This window comes from Pleurodeles waltl, chromosome 8 (assembly GCF_031143425.1).
Source record: "Pleurodeles waltl isolate 20211129_DDA chromosome 8, aPleWal1.hap1.20221129, whole genome shotgun sequence".
NCBI classification, from domain to species: domain Eukaryota; kingdom Metazoa; phylum Chordata; class Amphibia; order Caudata; family Salamandridae; genus Pleurodeles; species Pleurodeles waltl.
In genome coordinates, this window is record NC_090447.1 from 87,381,989 (window position 1) to 87,404,634 (window position 22,646).

Sequence of the window (22,646 nt, forward strand, 5' to 3'; positions counted from 1 at the left end):
CAGATTATTGTTTTTAATCTTGGCCTGCTATCTGCACCAATTAAAGAAATTCTTGCAAATAGGTCATGAACCAATTTTAGCTTGGTTTATTATTTTTCTTGCTCTCCTTCCTCTCCTTACTTGCCTATGGGATAGTGAGGCATCATCATAAAAGAACTCCGGCAAAGAGCCCCCCGAAAGGGTGGTGCCCGTCAGACATTGCAGCGCCAGTCTGACGAGGAGCTTGTCCGATGATGAAGCATGACACCCATTTGGGTGTGTGAGGACTCTTGCTCCTATTGAATAGGATTCTCTATTTAATAGGTTAACCTTACACTCTCTCTGTGTGTTTTCCTTCCTTCTATTAGTATTTAGGAACAGTGCATTTCATTATTAGGAACTGATATGGGAGGGTATGCACTGGACCTTTAACTCCTCCCCATCCCCCTATTTTTCGATATACTGGCTGTATAATGCTCATTTGAATCAGTTGCTTCCTGCTAGTTCTAGGTCTTCATCAGAATATACTGTGACTAGTCATGTAATGGAGGTCCATCCATCGATAAACCCATCATAGTATATATAATTGCAGGTTTTTAAAGCCCATTACAACCAATTGTGCCCCGTGGTACCTGGGTGGACTTCTTAGGCTAAGGTATAATATGGCTGGCTTAACAATGTTTGATTCTCCTTCTCTCTGCAGTAAACCATCAGAGCATATACTATGGTCTGTCAATGGGTTTCTCCCTGTTGTTCTTGGATGGACTTACTACAGCATTCATCATGAGTGGTAATATAATTTCCCAGTCCTATGTTTTGCTGACTGGCCGCAAGTACCATGCCTGGTTATGTAGTTTCCAGTTCCTAGATGTTACTCTGTTCTGCATCTAAGTGGACTTAGAGCATATAGTATAGCTGGCGGGACAATATGCATTGCTACAGGGTACTTCCCACTGAAACATACTTGACTACTCAGATCATATACAATATGTGGTTGAATAATGCTGAGTGCTGAAGGTTGTTTCATGCTGCACCCGTGTGGCTTCAGATAAGATACTATCGTTAATCAAAGATTGCAAGAGGTTATTACCCTTCTAGGCACTTTCCTAGGCCCATATTCAGTGGGGTTTAAATTGAACAACATAGACCATTCCAAAGATGGTAATGATCCTCATTCTCACTCCTTACTTCTAAAGGCTTGAGAAAGCAGAGCTTCAGGAGACAGGGCTTGAACAGTTTTCGTCATACATGCATGAAATTAAAACACATGGAAAGTAGGCCAGACTACATTGAAATATTTCTAGACATCCCTTTAGGATGCTGGCCTGGCATGTTGTGGGTACCAGAGGTACTTACACCTTGTGCCAGGTCCAGTTATCCCTTATTAGTGTAGAAGAGGTGTTTCTAGCAGCTTAGGCTGATAGAAGGTAGCTATGGCAAAGCAGCTTAGGCTGAACTAGGAAACATGTAAAGCTCCTACTATACCACTGGCGTCATATGCACAATATCATAAGAAAACACAATACACAGAAGTACTAAAAATAAAGGTACTTTATTTTTATGACAATATGCCAAAAGTATCTCAGTGAGTACCCTCAGTATGAGGATAAGTTATATACACAAGATATATGTACACAAACCAAAATTATGCAGGTAATAGCAAGAAAGGTAATGCAAGCAGTGTAAAATTACAGTAGATTGCAATAGGAACACATAGGTATAGGGGTAACACAAACCATATACTCCAAAAGTGGAATGCGAACCACGAATGGACCCCAAACATATGTGAGCTTGTAGAGGGTTGCTGGGACTGTAAGAAAACAGTGAGGGTTAGAAAAATAGCCCACCCCACGAACCTGAAAGGTAGGTGTAAAGTGCACCTAATATCCCCAGAAAGCACAGAAGTCGTGATAGGGGGTTTATGCAGGAAGAACAAACACCATCAATGCAACAACAGTGGATTTCAGGACCTGAGTACCTGTAAGACAAGGGGACCAAGTCCAATAGTCACGACAGTGTCGAGAGTGGGCAGGAGCTCAGGAAATGCCAGCTGAGGGTGCAAGGAAGCTGCCACCTGTTGGAAGAAGCTCAGAGTTCTGCAAGAAAGAAGAGAGCTAGGGACTTCTCCTTTGGAGGATGGATGTCCCACGTCGCGATGAAGCTTGCAGAGGTGTTCCCACGCAGAAAGACAGCAAACAAGCCTTGCTAGCTGCAAGGGTTGCAGTAGAGGTTTTTGGGTGCTGCTGTGGTCCAGGAGGGACCACAATGTCGCCACTTGGAGGAGGAGACAGCGGGGGCGCCCCGCAACTCAGGGAGCCCTCACAAAAGCAGGCAGCACCCGCAGAAGTACCTGAACAGGCACTTGGAAGAAAAGTGAATTGGAGTCCACCCAAAGTCACAGAAGGGAGTCCCACGATGCCGGAGGACAACTCAGAAGGTTGTGCACTGCAGGTAGGAGTGTCGGAGACCCAGGCTTGGCTGTGCACAAAATAAATCCTGGAAGAGTGCACAGGAGCTGGAGCAGCTGCAAATCACGCCGTACCCAGCAATGCAGTCTAGCGTGGGGAGACAAAGACTGACCTCCACCAAACTTGGACTGAAGAGTCACTGGACTGTGGGAGTCACTTGGACAGAGTTGCTGAGTTCCAGGGACCACGCTCGTCATGCTGAGAGGAGACCCAGAAGACCAGTGATGCAGTCTTTTGGTGCCAGGCGGTTGCAGGGGGAAGATTCTGTCGACCCAGGGGAGATTTCTTCAGAGCTCCTGGTGCAGAGAGGAGGCAGGCTACCCCCAGAGCATGCACCACCTGGAAACAATCGAGAAAGCCGGCAGGATGAAGCGATACAAGGTTGCTAGTAGTCATCTTGCTACTATGTTGCAGTTTTGCAGGTGTCCTGAGCAGTCAGCAGTCGATTCTTTGGCAGAAGGTGAAGAGGGAGATGCAGAGGAACTCTGGTGAGCTCTTGCATTCGGTATCTGAAGAATTCCCCAAAGCAGAGACCCTAAATAGCCAGAAAAGGAGGTTTGGCTACCAAGGAAGGAGGATTGGCTACCAAGAGAGGTAAGAGCCTATCAGAAGGAGCCTCTGACGTCACCTGCTGGCACTGGCCACTCAGAGCAGTCCAGTGTGCCACAAACACCTCTGCTTCCAAGATGGCAGAGGTCTGGGACACACTGGAGGAGCTCTGGGCACCTCCCCTGGGAGGTGCAGGTCAGGGGAGTGGTCACTCCTGTTTCCTTTGTCCAGTTTCGCGCCAGATCAGGGCTGGGGGATCCCTGAACCGGTGTAGACTGTGCCCATCTGCACCATCTGTGCCCATCAAAGCATTTCCAGAGGCTGGGGGAGGCTACTCCTCCCCATCCCTCACACCTATTTCCAAAGGGAGAGGGTGTTACACCCTCTCTCAGAGGAAGTCCTTTGTTCTGCCTTCCTGGGCCAGGGCTGCCTGGACCCCAAGAGGGCAGAAACCTGTCTGAGGGGTTGGCAGCAGCAGCAGCTGCAGTGGAGACCCCGGAAAGACAGTTTGGCAGTACCCGGGTACTATGCTAAAGACGCAGGGGATCATGGAATTGTTCCCCCAATGCCAGAATGGCATTGGGGTGGCAATTCCATGATCTTAGACATGTTACATGGCCATGTTCGGAGTTACCATTGTGACGCTGTACATAGGTAGTGACCTATGTACAGTGCACGTGTGTAATGGTGTCCCCGCACTCACAAAGTCCGGGGAATTTGCCCTGAACGATGTGGGGGCACCTTGGTTAGTGCCAGAGTGCCCACACACTAAGTAACTTTGCACCCAACCTTCACCAGGTGAAGGTTAGACATATAGGTGATTTATAAGTTACTTAAGTGCAGTGGTAAATGGCTGTAAAATAAAGTCAACGTTATTTCAAGCAGGCTGCAGTGGCAGGCCTGTGTAGGAATTGTCAGAGCTCCCTATGGGTGGCAAAAGAAATATTGCAGCCCATAGGGATCTCCTGGAACCCCAATACCCTGGGTACCTAAGTACCATATACTAGGGAATTATATTGGTGTACCAGTATGCCAATGTGAATTGGTAAATTTAGTCACTAGCTTGTTAGTGACAAATTTGGAAAGCAGAGAGAGCATAACCACTGAGGTTCTGGTTAGCAGAGCCTCAGTGAGACAGTTAGGCATCACACAGGGCACTCATACAGGGCACATACTTATGAGCACTGGGGCCCTGCCTGGCAGGGTCCCAGTGACCCATAGACTAAAACAACATATATACAGTGACATATGGGGGTAACATGCCAGGCAAGATGGTACTTTCCTACAATCTCTCCACTCACATTGAATGCATAAATCTATCTCTCACACCCTTTCATTTCAATTAATGGCAAGTTGTTGTGATCAAAAACACAATAAAAGCAAACTTTAGGTCCTTGTGCCCTCACCATGCACAATGTCATGACCAATAATGTAATTTCAGACGTTGCATTGATTTTGTCAATTATGTCATAAAACATGTCATGAGTGATGTAACGTGCGGTCATATGCAGGGCATGGCAATTTCGTGAGTTATAGTTACTTTTGGGCATGAGCTATAGTTACTTGTGATAACATCGACTGGTACATTTTAGTAGTTTTGTTTGTTTCAAATTGTATCTTTTAACTGACTCTTCTGTCTAACTATAAAACCTCTTTCATCTTTGTTTTTTCAAATTTCTAAAGTGTTTTTATTGCAAAGTACAATATTATTACCATACCTAACTATAAAATCACTGTAACCTTTGTTTTTTTGGTGGATTTATAAGGTGTTTTTTAACAGAAAGTATTATTTTATCACTGTGCTTAACAGTAACCCCACACCCTTTAAGGCCTTTGTCCATGCACATCAGAACCTGCGTCTAACTCCTAATTCCCAGCAGAAAGTTTGGGTAGGGTGCAGGGTCTGGCACCCAAACCGTACAATCACGCACGGCTGACTATGTGATGATATAATATAAAGTGGTGATTTCCAACCTGTGGACTGGGGACCTTTGGGAGTCTCCTAACGGGGGTCTGCGGCTCCTTGGAAAATTAAATATTATTAACAGATTAATAAAGTGTATATAAATAAAGTGACTGAATGTAAAACTTAGAATTTGAAAATGTGCTGTAAAGGTAAAGGGATTTGAAATTGGAGGCAACAAAATAAATTAGTATCCTCAGATTGATTTGTGGAAGCAGCGCAGGTGCATTAAACAGAATGTATGTGCTCATTATGAGTTTAGTGGTTTTCAGGCAAGACCGCCATGTGAAATGCCGCCAGTGGTGGCAGTAAAGCGACTGCCGTATTAGGAGTCACAAAACACAAAACGCACAAATACAGACACAAAACCAACATCGCCAGGTCAACCCACGGCGAAAGAGTGACTGATCAACCGCCAGCCCCGCCATGCTGACACCATTCCAACCGTCAGATTATGAGGCAACCTCCAGCACAGAAGATTTGCACCGCGGCGGAACAAAAAGGCACAGCGGAAAGTAACCAACACTACATTGGCCAGTTCAAATAACCCACCAAGGATAACCGTACACACACCACGCACACCTAACCATGCCACCATATAACACCCCCCACCAACAATCCCTTGCGTCAGGTCCGAGCAGCCATAGCCATGCTTGAGACGAAGCATACCCCAAACACAGCATACAAACATCACATAGCACACATTTTCACAAATCAACACCACAACCCACCAGCACACACAGCCAAACACCCCCACATCACCACACACCCTGCACTGCACCTCGCACACACTACACATATCCACCCCGCAACATATCACGCCACAAGCACCCACAGTTCACTGACAGTGAGTTGCAAGTCTTGGTGGGCGAGATTATCAGAGTAGAGCCACAGCTCATGGGAGTCCAGATACAGCAAACATCCATAGCCAAAAAGACGGAGTTCTGGCAAAGGATTGTCGACAGGGTCAACGCAGGTGGCACATACCCAGGTACAAGGGAGGACATCAGACAGAGGTGGAACGACCTCAGGGGGAAGGTCCGATCCATGGTGCCCAGGCAGAGAATAGCCAGAAACAAGACTGGTGATGTGCCCTCTCCTCCTCTCCTTCAGTTGACATCCTGGGAGGAGAAGGTCCTGGACATCTTGAATCCTGAGGGCCTGACTGACATCAGCGGATGGCTTGACTCTGGTAAGTCAGCAATACCCCCCAGACACCAACCACCCACGCTCAGCATGGCTCCTCACTACTCCCCAATCCACTGTAACCCACCCCACTCCCCCCGTCCCAAACATCCCACGCCCCTTCTCTGCATGTCACCCCACCCCACTCCCACCATCCCTACACACACACCCCTAATGCATGGATGTTAACCACATTGTGAAGAACCACAGCACCCAAAATCTTAATCAAATCAATGTCTGCAGTGCAGCAGCTGGCATTGCCAGCACTGGGAAGCCAGTCGAGCCACTGCATGCATCACAACAGGAAACATAACAACTACAGCCACTCAACTTACATCTACTGTATCCATCCACAGGTACCCCTGCCACTGACACCCTCCAGAAACTGCCAGGCTCAGACAGCTCTCCCTAGGATGAAGGCCCCACTGGATATCTGGATGAGGACGACTTTCCTGGGACATCTGGTGCCACTGGGCAGTCCACCAACGGCACACCCACCCTGGATACACCGGAAGACCCCCTACCCATGTGGCAACAACACCAAACCTAGACCTTGAACCCCGTACCTCTGCCCCAGGGACCCATCAATCAGAGGTGTGCCCCATAGTACAGAGGCCAGAGTCAAGGATATCCATCCTAGACAATAAAGGGCCCTGCTGCTACTGGGAGTGGGCACACTGTGCCAGAGGCACAGGGGGACAGGGGTAGTGGGAGGGGAACCGCAAGCCAAGGGTCAGGACAGCCACACCAACTGACTGCCCAGGAGGTCCTCAACCCAGTCCTGGGTGTATACCAGAAAACCCAGGACACAGTTGCCCAAATCCTCGCTACTGTTTCAGGAGACCCAGCGGCTGCAGGGGCAATACCATCAGGAGGCCATGCAGCAGTGGCAGGCCCACAACACCACCATGGCCTCAATAGTAGGGGTGGTCAGGGACCTGACCACTGTCATTCGTGAGTCTACCACCCAACAGCAGACTCTACCACTGGCCACATCCCATCACAGCATCCACATCAGCAGCAGCCAGTGGCATGAAGGCTCTGCCACAGGACTCGCAGGACACCAGTACCCCGACCCCTGTAGCTGATGAACCCCCATGCAAGTGAGGACGTCCAACTCGACATACAGCCGGACATGATGGCCAGACCACGACCACCGCCAGGAAGTGATCCTCTCCTGAACATTTTCCCTTTGTGTGACTGTGACACCTGTCCACACCCATATTTCCATCTACCCATAGCCAGCACACTGGACCCAGACCACCTACAGCTTGACTCACCTCTCTGATGATCCCCACTCATCACCCTTTACACTTGTACATACCATACATACAAAATAAACAACTTTTGAGCACAGTTCATGTCTACCTATTTATTTGTCATCAGCAGGCATGGAACTGGCAATACCTGTACAACTGCACATACCTTTGAGAGTGACAGAGGGGGTAGCAAAATCCAGGGAGGACAGACGTGTAGCAGGCAGTGGCTGGACATTTGTGTCACTGGAGGCAACAGGCCAAGCAGGGACCACTGAACACCGCAACATTGTCCTGAAAGTAGAGCAAGACAGGTACAACAATCACTGCAGGTGTCACAGATGCCAACTCCACACAAATGCACTGTAGGAACAGGAATCCATTGCAGATATGCCAGTCATTTCCACAACCATATGGCCAGTACCTAAACACAATAACAACACTTACCAACCTGCACAGCACCCAGTGCCAGGCTTGACCCCATACCCACTGCCACCAACAACAATGTAGCACTGCTACCCAATGTCGTATCTCAGGATAGATGCTGCACACATGCAACAACCCTGAGTGGCACAGACATAACACCTGCACTGGCAGCTCAGGGAACATACTAGATACACATTGATGGCAACAGTGCACTAGTGAACCACCCCAACAGCAGCCTAACTATGGGCCTGACCTGTACAATGTGACTACCTAAGTCATGGGCACATGTGACACCCCCCACCCACCCAGAATCTGAGCTGCAACCAATAGCATCATTGGTCACAGACAACAGGTGTCATCAGGAACAAGTTAGACAGTTGTAGAGGACACATATTACACAGTTTACACATACTTGCATCTCAGCCGAAGTAATGTTGAATCAGCTCCGCCATGGAGTCAGCTGCATCCACATCATTCTCCTCTTCATCACTCCCCATGTCCCCTTCATCAGCCACTGGCAGAGCTACCCCCTCCTCTGCACCCAGCAATGGGATCTGACGCCTCAGGGCCAGATTGTGTAGCATGCAGCAGGTCACAATGATCTGACATACCGTCTGTGGGTTGTAGAGCAGGGCAACCCCAGAGACATGCAAACACTGGAACCTGGCCTTGAGCAGACCGAAGCACCTCTCAATGACCCGTCTGGTATGACCGTGGGCCTCACTGTAACGGTCCTCTGCAGCTAAGGTGGAATGCCTCACGGGTGTCATGAGCCAGGGCAGGTTGGGATAGCCAAAGTCACCTGTGAGTATAGAGGGAAGAGGCATATCAAGACCGGGGATGGTGGGGAATAGGGCAGGGACACAAGAGTCCAGAGAGCTAAGGGCCACACTTATGCTGGGGTACATACCGATGAGCCAGGCCCGGTCCCTCTGGAGTGGTGCCATCATGTGTGGGACATTGCTGTTCCGTAGGATGTAAGAATCATGCACAAAGCCTGAGTACCTGGCCGACACATGAGAAATGTACTGGTCCACGAGACACATAACCTGCACATTGACCGAATGAAAGTTCTTGCAGTTTCTGTACACCTGTACATTCCTCCTGGGTGGACCCCAATCACATGTGGGGCGTGTGCCACATGGTACAATGCAGTTTTGACAGTTGTCCAATCTGCACGTCAGGGGAACCGGATGTAGCTGGACATATGTTTCATCAGGGCAGACAGTACATCCCTGAGGATGTTGCTGAACATGGGCTGTGATACCCCAGCTGCGAGGCCCACTGTGACCTGGAAGGAGCCTGAGGGAATGGCATTGGGTTGACCAATGGCAGTCAACAGATCCGACTCCAACTGGGCCACCAGTTCCATGATGGTTACACGGTTCTGACGATAGGTCTGGATAACGTGATGCTCCTCCAGGGTTGCAAGGTCGACTAGGGGCCTGTTCACCAGTGCATTCCTCATCCTCAATCATGCACAGTACCTGGGAACATGAGAGAGGTGGTAAAATGTCATGCAGCATAGACGTATGATGCACTAAATTTCACACACATCACACATTGTAAATGTAAAATGGTTGCCGTCTGTCTGAGTGCATGGGACAGGTGGAAGTGAGATCATCCCGCCGGCATATCACGTCATGGCGGTAGGCGGTCACGACCGCTGTGCAGCTCACCATTGGCTCACACTGTTGCCAATGGGAGGCAGGAGCTAATGGTGATCCCTGCCAGCGGTGACGGTCATGTCTGCGGCGGCCGTGACTACCATTTCATGAGCTCATGCTCACTTGACTCCTGAACTTCATGCACTGAAGACCTCCACTGCATCTGATGCTGTGTACTGACTCTGGTAGCCAAGATGCCGCATCCTGCAGGACACAGGCCCCAGCCTTCACCCAGGAAGAGTTGGAGCGGCTTGTGGATGGGGTCCTGTTTCTGTATGAACAGCTGTATGGGGCACCAGAGAAGCAGGTGATCCCATTGTTATTGTCCTGTATGTGAGTTGTGCGCATGGGGATGGGGGCCTTGGTAGGTGTCAGTGTGAATGGAGCATGGACATGGGTGAGGGGCCGAGGACTACATTGGCTGATGACATGTGGGTGTTGAAGTGTGATGTGTGCTGTCCACTACTGTCCCAGGGATGCCACCCAACATAACTGGGTCCTTCTGTCTGTGTTACACATGCAGGTCAGCACACATCAGATGAAGGGGATTTGGCGTGCCATCACCAAGCAAGTGCGGACCCCGGGGGTCCATGCCCAGTGGAGCACCCACTGCAGAAAGCTGCAGGAGGACCTGTGACGCTGTGCCTGGAAGACCGCAGAGGCCCAGCTGGGGATGTCCTCCCAATGAGGGAGAGGTGTCAGTCAGACCCTGACCCTCCAAATGGCCTGCATATTGGAGGTGGCCTACCCTGAGGTAGATGGGCGATTGAGGGCAGTACAGTAGCCAAATGGGTGTAAGTACTCACTTGTGTCATGGTGGCTCTGGGTGGGCACCATTGGGTAGCTGTGGCTTGGATGCTAGGTACACAGATGTCCACTATGGGTTGTGTCCATCTGTGCAGGATTGACATCACAGGTGTAAGTAATACCATGCAGTCAGTGGTAGCGGGGCAGACTCCTTCAACAAAAAACTGTGTGGCCACCTACTTGCTAGATCTGCTCTCCAGCACATGGCAACTGGATCTTCAGAGCTGGGGTGTCAGTGCATTGACAACTAGCTGTGCAGGATCCTGTTTGGTGTGCAGTCCTTTGCATGCTTGTCTCAATGGCCATTGATAGTGGGCAGGTACTGGACAGGAGTGGCGGGTATAACACTCCACATGTAGATGCTTGCATCAGTCAGACCATCAGCAGTTGACATGTGCATTGTTGCAGTTTTCCCCATGGTGTTCCCAAGCTGTAGAATGTTCAGAGGTGGGCACAAGGTATCATGGCATGGCATCAAATGCAGATGTTCTACCCTTGTGATTGTTGTGCTGGCATTGACCGATTGCACCCTGCCTCTCTCTCTCTCCCTCCCTGTCCTCCTCTGTCTTTCTGTGAATCAGAATCATCGGGCAAAGGAGAAGGGGCACCTGCGACTGGGGAAGCTGCAGCCCACGAGACCCAGGAGGATGACACCAGCAGAGCTGAGGGGACCAGTGGGACGGAGGGTGAGGGGAGTGCCACGGGGGAGACTAGATCAACCACTAAAGCTTCAGATTCCTCCTCCGATAGCGCTCCCTGGCAGTGGTGGACTCATCTGGGACCACCCCAGCACCATCCTTGTCTGCCACCCCTCTTACCAGCATCGCCCTTCCTGTAGCTCCCCACCCAGTTGCCTGTGTCTGCTCACTCAAGAGGGTGGGCACCTCTGCCCCTGCTCCAGTCAGTCCTGCAGCCCTCAATGAGGAGGCTATTAACCTCCTGAGGTCCATCTCTGTGTGGCAGACAACTATTGTGAATGCCATCCAGGGACTGGCATCCCAGATGCAACAGTGGAATGCATTCCTGGAAGGCATTAACAGTGCCTTGTCTGGCCTACAGAGATCGTTTCAGGTTCTGGCCACCTCCCTGATGGCAGCCAGTGCCCCGACTTCTTCTGTCCCCACTCCAGCTACCTGTTCCCAATCCCACACCCTTCTCCCCACACCCATCCAAGGCACACCTACTGACCCACATACATCCACATCAACAGAAACAGTACGCAACGACAAACATAAGCACCACAGATGTCTCCACCACCATGCACACACTCAACACACATGCAGATATGACAACATCCACACCCTGCACCGACTCACCAACCACCTCCCGCTCATAGTCGACACAACACTCACACCTGCAGTCAGCATCACATCAGTCACTGTTCCTGCCACATGTTCCCTCACTGCGACCATCACCACATCTTCTGACCCCCATTGATGCACCCCATATACAACTGGCACAGACACCACGATTATCAACACACCCACATGCAGCACATCTACCGTACCTGCAGACACCACCCCAACATACAGTCACACTTCCCCATCATCTCCCTGCATCTCCTCCCCACCTCCTCCCAGTACATCTAAACGCACACACTCACCCACCCAACAATCCTCCAGCACACATATTTCACATACCCACGCACCTGCATCCATGGCACATCCACGTACACACCTCAAAACCATACCACTCCCTCCACTGCCAAACGTCTTTCCAGTGATCTTCCATGTGTCCCCAAAAACATTTCCTCCGTGGGTTTTTCATGTTTCCCACAACTGACCTAGTCCCTGTTCCCCCCAAGCGCCCTTCTACCCTTCCTATGCCCCAGTCTTCCGCATCCTAGTCTGCCCCTGCCCCTGTCACGTCCACTGCTCCTGCTGCCAAACCCAACCCAAGCCCACTCCCTCCTCTTCCGAGGTCAAACCCACTCCTTCCACTTCCAAAGCCAAACCTCCCCTTGCTAAGTCCCCCCATCCAAGGGCAAGCCCAGGGACCCCCATCTGAAGGAACCCCTATGGGGCCCCTCTCCAGGCCCAGACAGAAGGTTCCCCCTCCAAGCCCAAAGACCCCCCCACCCCTGAGGTGCCTGCATTCTCCAATGATGTCCCTGTCCTGTGAAGGTCTGCACTTTGCAATCAGGAGTCAAGTTGGGGTGTCATCTTGTGACCAGTGTGTTTGGGGCACTATGGATTTTGGACTGGCCCTTGGGCCTGTATGTACATTTGTTATTGCACATTTTTGCAATATATTGTATTTATGCAACACTACACCATGTATGTGTGGTGATTATGGGTATTGGTGTTTGTGTGCATGTGTGTTGGTACGGGTGTTTGTTTGTGTGTGTGTTGCCATGGTTTCCGTGTTGTGTGTGTGTTGTGTGTGTGTACTGACATCATTCCCTCCAGTGTGTGCTAGGCTGGTGTACTTACGGTTGGTGTCGTGGTCGCCGTCGCTGGTCCTCGAGTTCCAGGGCCAAGTAGACTATTGGAAGGAGTTGCAATTCGTGTGCCATGGAGCCTAAGGACATGTCTGTGCTCCTGAAGGTAGGTGTTCCCTTTTATATTGTTCATTTCTGCCAGGCTTTCGGTGGCAGTGGTTCTGCTCTGGAAATCCTGGTGGTGTGCAATCTCATGATAAGGTTGTGGGATGCTGCCTCACTGCCAGTTTGGAGATGGCTACCGCCTGGCGTGATTGCCGTTCCGATGTGGCGGGCCAAACGGTGACTTGGCTGTGTACTGCAGGTACCCTTCCAGGACTTGTGTGGAATTTTCTTCTGCATAGCAGGTGCTGCGTCGATTCCTCTTAGGAAGTCAGGTGGCGTTGTTCTGAGTCAGCTTGCTTCGATCCAGTAGGGCTATGTGTTGATGTTCCGGTTGCGTAGCTGGCGCTGCGTCGATCTTCTGATGCGAAGTCAGGCTGTGTCGTTCCGGACTCTGCGTGCAGTGAATTTTTCACCGCAATCAGGCTGTGCATCGTTCTTGGCAGGGATTTCAGCTGCAGGAGAGAAGTCTTTTTGGTCCTGAGACTTCAGAGAACAGGAGGCAAGCTCTATCCAAGCCCTTGTAGAGCACTTCTGCAGCAAGACGAGAGCAGCAAGACAGCAGGGCAACAGTAAGGCAGCAGTCCTCTTCAGAAAGAAGCAGTCAGGTGAGTCCTTTAGGAAGCCAGGCAGTTCTTCTTGTTTGGGGTGTAGGTTCTGGTTCAGGTTTCTTCGCCAGGAAGTGTCTGAGGTGGTAGGGCAGAGACCCTGTTTTTGTATCCATATGTGCCTTTGAAGTGGGGGAGACTTCAAAGAGTGGCTTAGAAGTGCACCAGGTCCCCTTCCAGTTCAATCCTGTCTGCCAGGGTCCCAATAGAGGGTGTGGCAGTCCTTTGTGTGAGAGCAGGCCCTCCACCCTCCCAGGCCAAGGAAGACCCATTCAAAATTCAGATGTATGCAAGTAAGGATGAGTATCCTGTGTTTGGGGTGTGTCTGAGTGAATGCACAAGGAGCTGTCAACTAAACCCAGCCAGATGTGGATTGTAAGGCACAGTGCAGAGAAATGCTCACTTTCTAAAAGTGGCATTTCTAAAATAGTAATATTAAATCCAACTTCACCAGTCAGCAGGATTTTGTATTACCATTCTGGCCATACTAAATATGACCTTCCTACTCCTTTCAGATCAGCAGCTACCACTCAAACAATATATGAGGGCAGCCCCAATGTTAGCCTATGAAGGGAGCAGGCCTTACAGTAGTGTAAAAACGAATTTAGGAGTTTTACACTACCAGGACATGTAAACTACACAGGTACATGTCCTGCCTTTTACCTACACAGCACCCTGCTCTAGGGGTTACCTAGGACACACCTTAGGGATGACTTATATTTAGAAAAAAGGGAGTTTTAGGCTTGGCAAGTACTTTTAAATGCCAAGTCGATTTGGTGGTGAAACTGCACACACAGGGCTTGCAATGGCAGGCCTTAGACAAGGTTAAGGGGCTACTGAAGTGGGTGGCACAATTAGTGCTGCAGGCCCACTTGTAGCTTTTAATCTACAGGCCCTGGGCACATATAGCGCACTCTACTTGGGACTTATAAGTGAATTAAATAGCCCAATTGGGTGTGATCCAATGTTACCATGTTTAAAGGGAGAGAGCATTTGCACTTTAGCACTTGTTAGCTGTGGTAAAGTGCGGAGCGTCTAAAAAACAGCAAAAACAGTATCTCAAAGGTGGAGGGAGGCAGGCAAAAAGTTAGGGATGACCACCCTAGGGCTGTCAGTTCTAAAACTGGGGCTACCCGGGCTTCAGTAATGATAAAATGGGGGTCCACAGAAGTCAAAAGGTTGGGAACCACTGGGGGTGTCATTTTACGTAAGACAGATCTGATGACTTTGTCAAAGGGTCAAAACACAAAAATATAAAAAGTGAGCCTATTGGCCTTATGAAGAGGTCAGCATAGCAAAATATATGAGGAATACCTATAGTGTGTGTCGAAAAACGACCCATAGTGATAAACAAATGTATATTTCATGAATTCATTCACAAAAGGCGGCAATGTTTAATAAAAGTAATTGTCATAAAAATTTCTTTTTTTTAAATCCTCAAGTCTTTCCTGTAGCATTTTTCAACACAAAACGTGCAGCTATAAAAACAGCCATAAGGGGCACTCTAGCTGAGGATCATAGAGATCCAGCAAGGAGTGCTTCAAAAAATATAATAAGGTCTCTTGGAGTCATGGATTTATTGGCCCAGGAGTCATACTGTTGTTTTTTTAATGTTCGTAGGGGGCTGTTTCACTCCCTGCAGCCCCCACATCATTAATAAAAATGCTTAGTGGTGCCCTCATTCCTTCTAGGGCCACCACCTGGATCTAAAAAACATAAATAGGATCTCCTCCCAGGATATTATGGGGAGTCCTTCATTGGAGGAGTGGATAGTAAAAATTGAGCCTCCTGTCACTTGTTTATCACTCATTTTTTATTCTTTGTGCTCTGGTGCTCACCCAGGACACTCACATGTTTAATTATTATTGGGGCTGCAGGGAGAACACCAGGGCATCTGAGGCCCCGCCAACTCCCTGCAAGTGCCCCCTTGTTTGAGGCCATGCAAGAGCTGTCATTTTGTCCATTTTGTTTTAATTTTCGGTGCTCATCTGAGGCACCTTAAAACATTCTTATGCTGAGGGCCATAGAGGGAGAGCCTAGGCCCCCGTGGTTCTTCTAACACTGAGGAAGCAGCTCCATTCATAGGGCATCAGGCAATTTTGTATTTTTTTTAGTTTGAAATCTGGGGTGGCCTGGTGCCCACCCAGGGCAACCCAGAGCATATTTCAGGATGGGGATGTGGGAGGGGGAAGCCTCAAGGCCCCAAAAGCTTCACCAGCACCCCCTGCCAGCACCCATCCCAGGTTTCGCAGGACCCAGCATTGTTCAGATTCCTCTGGAGGAATTCTTCTTTTTCTCACACCCAGAGAGGTCAATTCTAAATTTCAATGCATGCAATATTGCTCCCTCAGGCTTTCTGCTCCCAATGGGTAGCAGCACATAAGACTTCTGGAAAACCACAGTGTCCTGGGCGATGAGGTCTCTGTGAAAGCATCAGTGAGCCTGCCCTGGGTAATACAGGCCCCAGTGCATAGTATGGCTTGGGGAGTGGGTGCTCAGGGACTCATTGAGACTTGGGGAGGGTGACAGCATGCCACTCCCTGTTAGTTATATATATGGGCCCCAAGGGATTGGGTCTATGGAGTCTCATTGAGACTTTGGGAGCGGGGCCACATGCCCCTCCACTTCATTAACGATTTGGGCCCCAGGCGATGGTGTTCCTGGGGCCTCGTGGAGGCTCAGGAAGTGGAGGCATATTCCCTCTTCCCCTATAAAACGGATTGAGCCACTCCCTCTAGCTCTGGTTGGTTTGTGTTTTTTAGAGCATGGGAATTCATGCTTTTTGTTTTTCAATTTTACAGAGGATTTGCAGATCCACTGAAAATCTGTGCTAATTCTTTTTTTTAAATTGTTTTTTGTCTTCTGGGACCCCCACACCAGGCCTAGGGGCCAAGGTAGCTCCACCTTGTGCCCTAACCAATGTTCCCTGTAAGGCGCGCGCGCACCTTTCCTTCCCCCATCGCGCAGGCCCCTTTGGCAAGCGCGCACGTTGTGCTGTTATCGCATGTTCCACCATTCCTATACTTTGTGGTAGTTTATATGCGTTATCACTTTCTAAGCCTAAATAAGCCTTTTAGAGCGATATATGTGCTCCCCTAAGGCAGATAGTGCTCATATTTGAATCTGGATTGAAGTCAATGAAAACAGCGTTTAAATGCCGCGGGGAGTGTTTTAAACATCATTTGGCGTACTTTAGCATACAAGCGAGCAAGTGATATTTGTCTTGGAAATTAATGGTTAATGAGCTATTAAATGCTTCAGAACAGTAGAAAATGTGCTGTTATCGAATGTTCCACCATTCCTATACTTTGTGGTAGTTTATATGCATTATCACTTTCTAAGCCTAAATAAGCCTTTTAGAGCGATATACGTGCTCCCCTAAGGCAGATAATGCTCATATTTGAATCTGGATTGAAGTCAATGAAAACAGCGTTTAAATGCCGTGAGGAGTGTTTTAAACATCATTTGGCGTACTTTAGCATACAAGCGAGCAAGTGATATTTTTCTTGGAAATTAATGGTTAATGAGCTAGGAAATGCTTCAGAACAGTAGAAAATGTGCTGTTATCGAATGTTCCACCATTCCTATACTTTGTGGTAGTTAATATGCGTTATCACTTTCTAAGCCTAAATAAGCCTTTTAGAGCAATATACGTGCTCCCATAACAGGTCATGTCCTTGGGGTGTGCAACCAGGTCACAAAACTGCCTTGATGCCCTATTGCATGGAGCAATGATATCCCTTTTTTGCTTTAGTGGTATGGAGAGGCTAATGCCAAAGATCTTGGCTAGTTGTGCACTGCGCGCGCGTGAATGGTCAATTTCTTGGCGCACGTAATCCTTGGCTGCAGCGCACAGAGACCGCACACTGCCGCACACAGTGGAAAAAAATTAGAGGGAACATTGGTCCTAACATGGCTGCGGATTCATCTTGTTGTTCAGCCAAATTTATAAGCAAACCAAAAAATGCTTATCCTATGGAAAATTGATCTGTCAAGCTGGGGCTAATAAAAAGGGGGTCCCAAAATGCAAAATCCCCCTTATTTTCCATAGGCTTTTGTCAAAAGCTTTTTTGGAAAAACTGCTGAATGGAATCACACCGAATTTGGCAGGGAACTAGATCTTGGTCGATAGATTGTGTGCTTTGTGGTGTGGTGTTAATCCATTTAGTTGTTTCTGAGATATTAAGATTTTAACCCAATTTTAAAAAATAGAGAGTTCTGTAACCTTTTTTTACACATACACAGATGGGTGCATCATATTCATTATCCCAACAAGTGATCTAGCTGTTATTGGACAAGTGAGCGGTTAATTACACACAGATCACAGTAGCAGACACTCCAGCTTCTGAAGTATTGCAATATTTTTGCTTATTTTTAAACAACACTTAGACATTCATTTCATCTGTTTCGCGAATGCTCACTTTTCATAATACCATTATCTTTCCCAGAGAACTCCACCCATATACCAACCAATACAGCTTAAATTAAAAAAAAATCCCCTCAGTGCCATTGGTCATGTGGCACCATCCAACATCAGGCAAATGACACTATTTAAATGCAATAATACATACAATTCTGAATAAAATCTGCTGGCTCATACCAGAATGCATGCAACCTTTAATTCTGCCTGGGCATAGTGGCCTCAGATTTAGCAAGGGCAAAGTGAAATATGGATTGGCCCAGCCCCCCCACACCCAATAGCTATGGCCATGCTGTCAAATGAATAAAACGTAACTCCTGTGTTATCTTGCGGTACGGAATCTTTTTTCTGATTCCTGCTGATGAAGAATAGTACCCAGTCATTGACTTGTGACAAGCATCCCCAAAAACATTCTTAACTCTCTCTGCATCAAGATAGTCCATATGTCAGATTTTTAAATATCACTCTTGTGTGGTGCCCTATCATGCAGGGGTATAAAGACAATCCCTCAATCATTAGCCCGATTCTAAAGATAGATTTGGAAAATCTGCAACTGCCCTATAACTCAGTGCTGGTCCTGTACATCGATGATCTGATGGTAGCATCTGAAAGAAGGGAAAATTGCAAGTTGGACACAATGCGCTCTGGAATCATCTTCCAGACAATGGGCACAAAATGTCACACACAAAAATGTAGTATTATGTAGTCATCTACCAGGGAGCACAACATTCCGAAAGGTTCAAAAAGGTGGCTAAGGCACATGTTTGTGCTGTCTTGAGAATAAACTACACAAAAGGATGTGAGACTGTTTTGGGGACTTGTTGGCTTCTGCAGACAGTGGATTACAAATGTTTTCCCGGTTGCAAAGACTTTACTGAGGCTTACTCATAGCAATACAAATGATCTGGTGCCATTCTACTGTGAAGTTATGAATGCCTTTCTCAAGCTAAAGGATATACTCTATAGGGGGTGATTCCAACCCTGGCGGTCGGTGATAAAGCGGCGGCCAACCCGCCAACAGGCAGGCGGTCAAAAAAATGGAATTCTGACCCTGGCGGGAACCGCCAACACAGCCCGCCACTTTAACACTCCGACCGCCACGGCGGGACACACAAACAGCGCAGCGGTCACCGCCAACAGGCAGGCGGCAGACAATGTACCGCCCACACTATCACAACTCACCAATCCGCCACCTTTTCCGGGGCGGGAGCACCGCCAATAAAAACACGGCGGCAACAGACTACGAACGGGAAAACGCTCACCTCTACCCACTCCACGAGGACGGAGGACAGCATGGAACCCGAATTAAACATCCTACCAGCTATTGTCTACCTGCTCATCTACCACGAGTACGAACGCCGGCGCAGACGACAACGGTGAGTACTGCACCTACGACACAGGGGAGGGGGGAGGACGAAAGGTTACGGGCACACACATACACCCCCCCCCAAAAAATATCAACACACCAATGCAGAGCAACAACTGAGTGACACCCCCCAAACCCCCCTGAAAAATGCAAAGACATAATAAAAATGTAAATTAAAATTTATGTATAAATTAGGTTCATTGAAGTCATGGAAAATAATCGAGATGAAATATCAAAGCAAAAATAATGAACAGTGCGAAAGCTATGTACATAGTCAATAAGTCCAGCTCAGTTTGACAAATATCCACAGTCCGTGGGCCAATGTCTACCAAACACATGGGCAAAGCCCACACAGGAGACCTGAGTCCGTTGGAGAGAACACTGCAGGGGCATCAGATGACAAAACTACAGGCACCTCAGGGGGAAGGGAAGGGGGGGCACCTCAGCCACATGAGTCCACGACGCCAGAACCACGAAGGGGCCACCATGCCCACTGTGCCATCCTGGGGAGTGCAAAGCCACAGTCTCTCAAGTCTCTACAGTGGGTGGCTTGCCCACTGTGCCATCCTGGGGAGTGCAAAGCCACAGTCTCTCAAGTCTCTACAGTGGGTGGCTTGCCCACTGTGCCATCCTGGGGAGTGCAAAGCCACAGTCTCTCAAGTCTCTACAGTGGGTGGCTTGCCCACTGTACCATCCTGGGGAGTGCAAAGCCACTGTCTCTCAAGTCTCTACAGTGGGTGGGTTGCCCACTGTGCCATCCTGGGGAGTGCAAAGCCACAGTCCATCAGGTGGATTACAGAGTCCACTGGTTATGGAGGAGGCAGGGTGCCCAGAGAGCAGCGTGAACACTAGCTCGACACAGAACCGGCACTGTCAATGGGCCAGCGGTGCTTGAGACGGCGGGGCCCAGCGGAGCGGTGCTTGAGATGAAGGGCCCAGCGGAGCGGTGCTTGAGATGAGGGGCCCAGCGGAGCGGTGCTTGAGATGAAGGGCCCAGCGGAGCGGTGCTTGAGATGAAGGGCCCAGCGGAGCGGTGCTTGAGATGAAGGGTCCAGCGGAGCGGTGCTTGACAGGAAGGGCCCAGCGGAGCGGTGCTTGAGACGGCGGGGCCCAGCGGAGCGGTTCTTGAGATGAAGGGCCCAGCGGAGCGGTGCTTGAGATGAAGGGCCCAGCGGAGCGGTGCTTGAGACGGCGGGGCCCAGCGGAGCGGTGCTTGAGATGAAGGGCCCAGCGGAGCGGTGCTTGAGATGAGGGGCCCTGCGGAGCGGTGCTTGAGATGAAGGGCCCAGCGGAGCGGTGCTTGACAGGAAGGGCCCAGCGGAGCGGTGCTTGAGATGAAGGGCCCAGCGGAGCGGTGCTTGAGATGAAGGGCCCAGCGGAGCGGTGCTTGAGACGGCGGAGCCCAGCGGAGCGGTGCTTGAGATGAAGGGCCCAGAGGAGCTGTGCTTGAGATGAGGGGCCCAGCGGAGCGGTGCTTGAGATGAGGGGCCCAGCGGAGCGGTGCTTGAGATGAAGGGCCCAGCGGAGCGGTGCTTGAGATGAAGGGCCCAGCGGAGCAGTGCTTGACAGGAAGGGCCCTCTTCAGGGGTGCCTTTCTTCACGCCGGGGCCCTGTTCAGCGGTGCCTTTCTTCACGGCGGGGCCCTGTTCAGCGGTGCCTTTCTTCAAGGCGGGGCCCTGTTCAGCGGTGCCTTTCTTCACGGCGGGGCCCTCTTCAGCGGTGCCTTTCTTCACTGCGGGGCCCTGTTCAGCGGTGCCTTTCTTCACGGCGGGGCCCTGTTCAGCGGTGCCTTTCTTCACGGCGGGGCCCTGTTCAGCGGTGCCTTTCTTCACGGCGGGGCCCTCTTCAGCGGTGCCTTTCTTCACGGCGGGGCCCTGTTCAGCGGTGCCTTTCTTCACGGCGGGGCCCTGTTCAGCGGTGCCTTTCTTCACGGCGGGGCCCTCTTCAGCGGTGCCTTTCTTCACGGCGGGCCCTGTTCAGCGGTGCCTTTCTTCACGGCGGGGCCCTGTTCAGCGGTGCCTTTCTTCACAGCGGGGCCATGTTAAGCGGTGCCTTTCTTCACGGCGGGGCCCTCTTCAGCGGTGCCTTTCTTCACGGCGGGGCCCTCTTCAGCGGTGCCTTTCTTCACGGCGGGGCCCTCTTCAGCGGTGCCTTTCTTCACGGCGGGGCCCTGTTCAGCGGTGCCTTTCTTCACGGCGGGGCCCTCTTCAGCGGTGCCTTTCTTCACGGCGGGGCCCTGTTCAGCGGTGCCTTTCTTCACGGCGGGGCCCTGTTCAGCGGTGCCTGTCTTGTCTATCAAGGGAGCCAGACCTGGCCAGGACTCCCTGCTTAGTCGCCCTCTGACCGTGCAGTTGCTGGACCCTCCTGTGACGGAGTCCTGGGCCCGTGGGTGTCCTCCGTCACACCCGGGATGGGGCTTGTGGGGCCCTCCTGGTCCGCGCCCCTGCTGGCTGACTTCTCCGCCCTGCTGCCCTTGCCCTCCTTCGATGAGGCTCTATGGCCCTTGCCTCCCCTTGATGTTGTGGCAGGTGACGGCCCACGACTTTGCTCCTTGGGGGCAGCTGTGTCAGCCTTCTCGCGGCGGCCCTTGGTTTTACGGGTTCTCTTTCCAGGGGGCGGGGCTGGCTGTCCCCTTGCTGCTGGCCGATGTATCTGTGCTGGGAAAGGGTGGACTCCAAAACCCGTGCACAATGGTCAGACTTGATGCAGGGCTGGTGGTGGCTGAGGTGCTCTTCGGACTCTTACCAGATGGAGGGGGTGGGTCAGGTGGTGCAAAGAGGTTAACTTTGGAGAGGAAAAGTTTTTTAGGAGCAATGGGAAGGGTAGGTGCAGTGGGTATGGGAGTGGAGGAAGAGGATGTGGTAGTAGGAGAGTCAGGTGTGCTGTCTTTGGGTGCAGGTGCTTGTGACGTAGGCTGTCGTGAGGTGGTTGGCTGTTGGGTGGGTGGCTGCCTGCGTTTGTGTGTTTTGGAAGAGGGGGTGACAGACACAGTGGGAGAGGACACAGGGGACGTGTAAATGGCAGTGGGGGTGGTGACTGCACGTGTGCGGACTGTACTGGAGGGTGTGGTGGTGATGGAAGTACTGGCTGATGGTGGTGTGCATGCAGGTGTGAGTGGAGACGTCACAGGGAGGGAGGAGGGAGGAGGGAGAGGAGGAGGTGGGGGACACAGAGGAGGTAGTGACTGTTGGCATGTCTGCATCTGGATGTTGCTTGGGTGAATGCTTGTGTGTTCTGTGGTGCTTATGTTTGATGAGCTGCCCTTGGGTGTTGAGGTGTGTGCAGGCTGGTCTGATGGTGTAGATGGGATAGGCTGAGGAACAGGAGACTGGGAGAGGGTGGAGGCAGTTAGTAGAGGGAGGCTGGAAACAGGGACAATGGCTGCCGTCAGTGCTGAGGCCAGAGCATTG